At 38.2% G+C, this 5977-nt stretch overlaps 1 pseudogene; it reads right to left on the bottom strand.

Moving 5' to 3' along the window:
• Nucleotides 1–1392: 1392 nt before the first annotated feature.
• On the bottom strand, nt 1393–2471 carry LOC125406764 (prothymosin alpha-like; annotated as a pseudogene).
• Between the last annotated feature and the right edge of the window lie 3506 nt (nt 2472–5977).

Raw genomic sequence — 5977 nt, 5'->3', positions numbered from 1 at the left:
TTTCTCTTTCTTTTTTCTGTTTCATAAAGAAAAATTCTCAGTGATGATTGATGAATATAACCATTCAAATCTCCATAATTTCCTGCTTTTCAATGATGTTAGAGGGAACTCCAGCATTCACTGTTGACATTCTTACCTGCACAGCAATTTCTACATGGTAATTAAGGAAATAGGAACTTCAAGCATGCTGTGTTCTGAAATGTGTAGTTAAGGGTCAAACACAAACCCTATTTTGCATATTAATATTTTTTTGAGTACAATGACTACATTGTTAAATATTTTACTCAGACTTTTGGAATGCTTTTTTTTCCCTTGTATTTCTGTCGTTTTTTTATTTACATAAAAATGCTCTTCAAAAAAATTTATAATTCTCCACACTAGATTTTAAAATTTTCTTAACAACCTCTTGAGAGCACAATTTTAGCTATATTATGGTTGACTTCATTACAAAGCAGATTTCATACTTTGCAAAGCTATGGGATTAAAAAGTTCTTACAGTTTGATCAAGACATTATTTCTTCAAAAATTGTATTATTTATTTACCGTGTGTGTGTGTGTGTGTGTGTGTGTGTGTATGTGTGTGTGTGTATGTTTGTGGTGTGTACATTCCATGGTATATGTGTAGAAGTGAGACAAAATATTTTGAGTCTTCTACCATGAGGAGCGCTGGGATTTAATATAAGGTTTCATGCTAGGCTATAAGTGCCTTTAACTGCTGAGCTACCTTATTTCCTAACTTAATTTTTTTTCCTATAATTTATCTAGTTCATCTTCTGGAAGCTCTTCTCAGGGTAAAACTATAGGGCTTAAGATCCTTGCAATTACGGCAGGGAGGTCAAATAACATATTCAAACAGAAATTATTGACTATAGCAAGCTAGAGTTTCAATATTTTGTGTAGAACATTCCATTGCAAGTAGGCTCTGTAGCAGTTATCAGGTACCTTGGTGTTTTGGAACAAATAAAGATGTCTTAGAGTTAGAAGGCAGGTTCTCAAGTCAGAAGACCTGAGACTACTATTTATTAGCTGCTAATCTTTGTTCTTATATCGAAATTCACTAAACTTAATCATCAGTAAAAAAAAAAAAATGTAATTTAAAGCGTTAATTATCAACTGCACCAACCTATTGTAAAAGTGATATGATTGATATCAAAATAGCTTTAAAATGCATATGATTTGGAAATATGCATGCAATTACAAATATAATGTTGTTGAATAGTCTTTCATAAACTATCAACTTATATCACCTGCAATTAGGTTCAAAATTGATATTTTTTTTTTAGAACAACTCAGCAAAATAAAATTCCGGTTTATTTTTGGACATTGTTTCACACATACATCAAACAGGCCAAAAAAAAAAAAATAAACAGCAACTTCATAGACAAAAAAAAGGAAGAAAAAAAAGAAACCTTTAATCTTTGGCCTTTTTAACCATCTCATACAAACCAACTACTTATAGTACAGCTAGGTACATACACAAAAAAAGTTACTGGAATGCTCGGAATAAGATTGTTTTTTTGTTGTCATTTTTGTTTTGTTTTTTTTTACAAGGTTTTTTTTTCCTTTGAGATTATAATGAACATGGTCACACCACAATTAAGGCCAGAAGTAGGACAGAGAACGCTCTGAAGGCTGGTCTGGTCACCCGTTATCATCAAAAATGGCTGACCCCTAACAATATGTACAAAAATATAAAATGTAAATAAAAAATACAAACAAATTTTCCTTTAAAGTATTTTTAAGAAAAAAAGCAGGGCCTTGGAAGTTTTGGTTTTTTCTCCCTTGTTGCAAATTCATGTTGTGGTTTTGGTGGGTTGATGAAGAGTGCAGGTCATCTGTGGGTGGCACTGCCCGCTGTTGGCGGGCGGAGCCTGCTCCTCTACTCGAAGGTGACCACGTTTATATTCTGAGACAGGAAGTGGAGGGTGAATAGGTCACGGCGGCCTTAGTTTAGCTTGTCCTTTGCTGTCTAGTCATCCTTGTCAGTCTTCTGCTTCTTGGTGTCAACATCATCATCCTCATCGTCTTCAGCTACACGCTTGCCCGTAGGAGCCTCAGCCTCCTCATCTTCATCTCCATCCTCTTCCTCACCGTCACCTTCTTCCTCCTCCTCCTCTTCCTCCCCACCTCTTCCTCTTCTTCATCTACCTCATTGTCGGCCGGCCTCCTGCTCCCCATTTTCCTCATTAGCATTGCCATTGGCAGGTGCGTCTCTTCCATTCTCTGCCTCCTCCACAACTTCCTTCTTCTCCTTCAAGTCCTTGGTAGTGATCTCGGAGCTGGTGTCCACGGCCGCGTCTGACATGGTGGGGCACGCCGGTGATCCACTGCAGCGAGGGCGAGAAGAATCGAGTTCGAGGACTCTGGCAAGAGAGCTGCCGGAGTCCGCCGCGGAGGAGGAGGAGGCGGGCGGGCGGCGAAGGCGGCTGCAGAGAGCGCCGAGCAGCACCAGGAACAATGCAAAGATGGCTTTTCAGAGCAGCCAGTTAAAATTGATATTTTTGAAATAATTGTTATAGCTCTCATTTTGAAAATTTTCCATAAATGATATAAGAGACTATCCAGGAATTATTTAAGATCTAGCTCTTGGAGATACTAGCTTTTAATGGGGAAATATTAATTACTGAAGGAGTGATAGAATAGTCATTTCTTCAGGGGAAAAACTCAGTGTGACAACTTCCTGCCATGCAAGCATGGCAAACTGAGTTCAGATTTCCTGAACTTAAGCCAAGTAAGAAAAGGGATTAAGCATCTGCCATCCCAGTGCTTGCACTGTGAAATGGGTGACAGAAGGGTGGGAATCCATGTAGGCTCTTGCTCAGCTAGTCTATCATAGGCAGCAGTCAGCAATACAATACACAGTCTCAGATAAGATGGAAAGTGGTTAGTGTTCTAGTGGACAACTACCTAGAACAGAGGTTATTCTTTTGCCTGCCACATATATGTGTTTTGTGTGTGTGTGTGTATGTGTGTGTGTGTGTGTGTGTGTGTACCTGTACTTTCACAACCAAACTGGAGAAACATACGAATATATATATATACATATACATCACACACAAATATTTAAAATAATAGTCATGGACACATGAAAAACAGATAACTATGCCATTAAAAGCCTATGGATTAAGATAATTACACCATTCATATTTTGAGAACATTTATTTTTATTCATGCTTGACGTCAGGGTCTCCCACATATTTCACTAAGATTGTAAGGTCTCTGAAATAACTTCTTGTACATTGTCAGTGGGTTCAATAAGCATGTAGATTTGATGTTTCAACGTTCTTCAAATATTGCCAAATTCAAGAAAATTTGTAGCTTTAAATATTTTCACTCATTTGTGCATGCAAATTGTCCTCTTAGATCAATTTACAGTAAGAATGGATTTTAGGGAAAATTAATGTGTGCTGAAATGAGCACTGAATGAATGAATGGAAAATCTCTTCACTCAATAGGTCAGGTCAGCAAGCAACACACCTGATGAATTCAGGGTCAGTCTGGGAAGCACAGCCCAGAAGAATACTTTTGACTATCTCAACTCCCTTTGGGTACAGCAGTCAGTGCTGAAACCCTACAAACAGCCAGGCTTTGTAAGAAAAAGGGGAACAAACAATAAACATGCAAATGTACTTCCCATTTTATAAATACATTTTTTTTCTGGCTTAAGAAGACAGAAAACAGGAACATAGAGACAGTAGTAAACTTAATAAGCTCAGGTGAAAATAAACTTTTAAATTTTATACTGTAGTATGAAAGAATAGCTGGAAAAATAGACTATGGCAATAATAAATGTGTCTTACATTAAAATCATCTATTATTTAACACACAGTACAAATTTCAGAATATAAAAGTTCCACCTTGAACTTTTATAAAAACACCACCTGGAACCGAGGTTGGGCAAGGGTCTGGAGAGAGAAGAACACATAGAGACACGGGCCACTCTTGAAGCACAAATGCCAATATATAAAGGCAGCTTGTGTAGTGCTCTCCTTGGTTAGTGGCCACACCTTAGCTCTCAAGATGTTCTACTGCAAGTCCACCAAAAACCACTTCCTTGCTATCAGGAACTCATGAGGGTTTTGAGCACAGAGAAGCTGCAAGCATAGGAAAACAAGTTGTTTACTATGGCAGCAAAAGGTCATAGAGAGTTCAGGGTCTGAGGGGGTCTGCATCCCCTAACACCACCTTTCATGAGAGTTTGAAAAATCCACAATCTTTAACAGGAATGATGCATATTTTATTCGTTAAAACACTCAAGTTTGAACATCTTCAACTCACAAAATTTCAAGTTCAATAATTAAATACACAAAATGAAAACTATACTTCCCTGGGAAAATTATGGAATATGAACTTTGTCTCTGGAATGTTTTAAAATTTCAAAAACATTTTTGTCATGTTATTATTTGCTAATCTGTTTTAGAGGGATGGCTTTAAAAACAGGTGCATTGGAAGAGTGACAGTCAGGTGGGAAGGATGTCAGACTGGGAAGCTGGAAGCTGTTTCCTTGAGAATTCAAAAAAAAAAAGAAAACCCACAAAACTTTCTGAACTAATTTTGTAGGATCTCTGAAAAGCAGTGGAAAAATTGTATCCACGAAGAAAAAAACCCAAACAAGCAAAAGCAGTACTGAAATAGCCATAAAGTTCTATGTTATTTTGACTCTTGTTCTCCAATACTCCTGATGCAGAGCATTTATTATTATTACTGTCTTTATTGTTATTATTGTAGATATTACTACTGAGTATTGTATACCCTCCAAACTCCTTCCAGCTCTTGCCATATGCCCTCAACAAGTTCCCTTTCTAGCGCTAACATGTTTGTTTTTGTTTATTTATTTAGGTTTTTTATCCTGACCACAGTTTTCCCTCCCTCCTCCCCTCTCAGTCTCTCCTCATCACCTCCTCTCTTCCATACCCCATCCCCTCCTCCTTAGATCAGTTCCAGGTAAGCTCTCTGGTTGTTGGTTCTCTGTCAGCTCCTATGGGTCCAGGTTAGTTGGTTCTGTGAATTTTCTTGTGGTGCTCTGACTCTACCAATTCTTTCTCCCCATCTTCATTAGGCTTTCCTAAACTCCACCTAATGCTTGGTTGTGAGTCTATGCATATACCAGTTGTACAAGTTGTTGGTGAAGAAACTCTGAGGACAACAAGACTAGGCACCAATCTATGAATATAGCAGAAGATCAAAATGATTTATTTCATTTATTTATTATTTATTTGCCTTTCATGTTTGGTTCTATCCAGTCTTTGGGTCATGGTCCTCTAGGCAGTGTCTGGGGTAAGGGAGAGGTCAGGGGTCATGGTATGATTCTCACTGACTAATCATTGATTGGCCACTCCTACAGTTTCAGCACAACCTTTTCCCCAAGACATTTTGTAGGCAGGACAAATTGTAGGTTGACGATTTTGCAGCTGTATTGATGTCTGAATCTCTCCACTGGAAGTCTTGCCTTATCACAGGTGATGGACAGTTTAGATTCTGTATACCCCATTGCTAAAGGACTCAGCTAGGGTCACTCTCATAGATTCCTGGGAGTTTCCATTGCACTAGGTTTCTAGCTCATCCCAGAGATTCCTCTTCCCATTGAAATTGTCTCTCCCAATATACTCCCCCTCCATGCTTCCCCATCTGATCCCTACTGTTCCCATCCCCATATCCAGACCCCTCCCTCCATCCATCATTGATATCTATACTATTTCCCCTTCACTGTGGGATTCTAGGTGGTGTGTCCCCCACCTAGAGCCCTTCTTGGTACTTAGCTTCTCTGGATCTATGGATTGTAGTATGGTTATCTTTTATGACTTATATCTTCTTATAAGTTAAAATATACCATGTTTTTTTTTCCTGGGTCGGGTTACCTCCCCTAGGATGATCTTTGTAGTTCTATCCATTTGCCAACACATTTTACGATGTCATTATTTTTAATAGCTGAGTACTCCTTTCTGCAAATGTACCACATTTTATTTATTTATTTATT

The sequence above is a fragment of the Myodes glareolus genome, chromosome 5 (assembly GCF_982192425.1).
Source record: "Myodes glareolus chromosome 5, mMyoGla1.1, whole genome shotgun sequence".
In the NCBI taxonomy this organism is placed as follows: Eukaryota; Metazoa; Chordata; class Mammalia; order Rodentia; family Cricetidae; genus Myodes; species Myodes glareolus.
The sequence above is the reverse complement of the archived record's forward strand: the minus strand, read 5'-3'. Positions and strand labels throughout refer to the sequence as shown.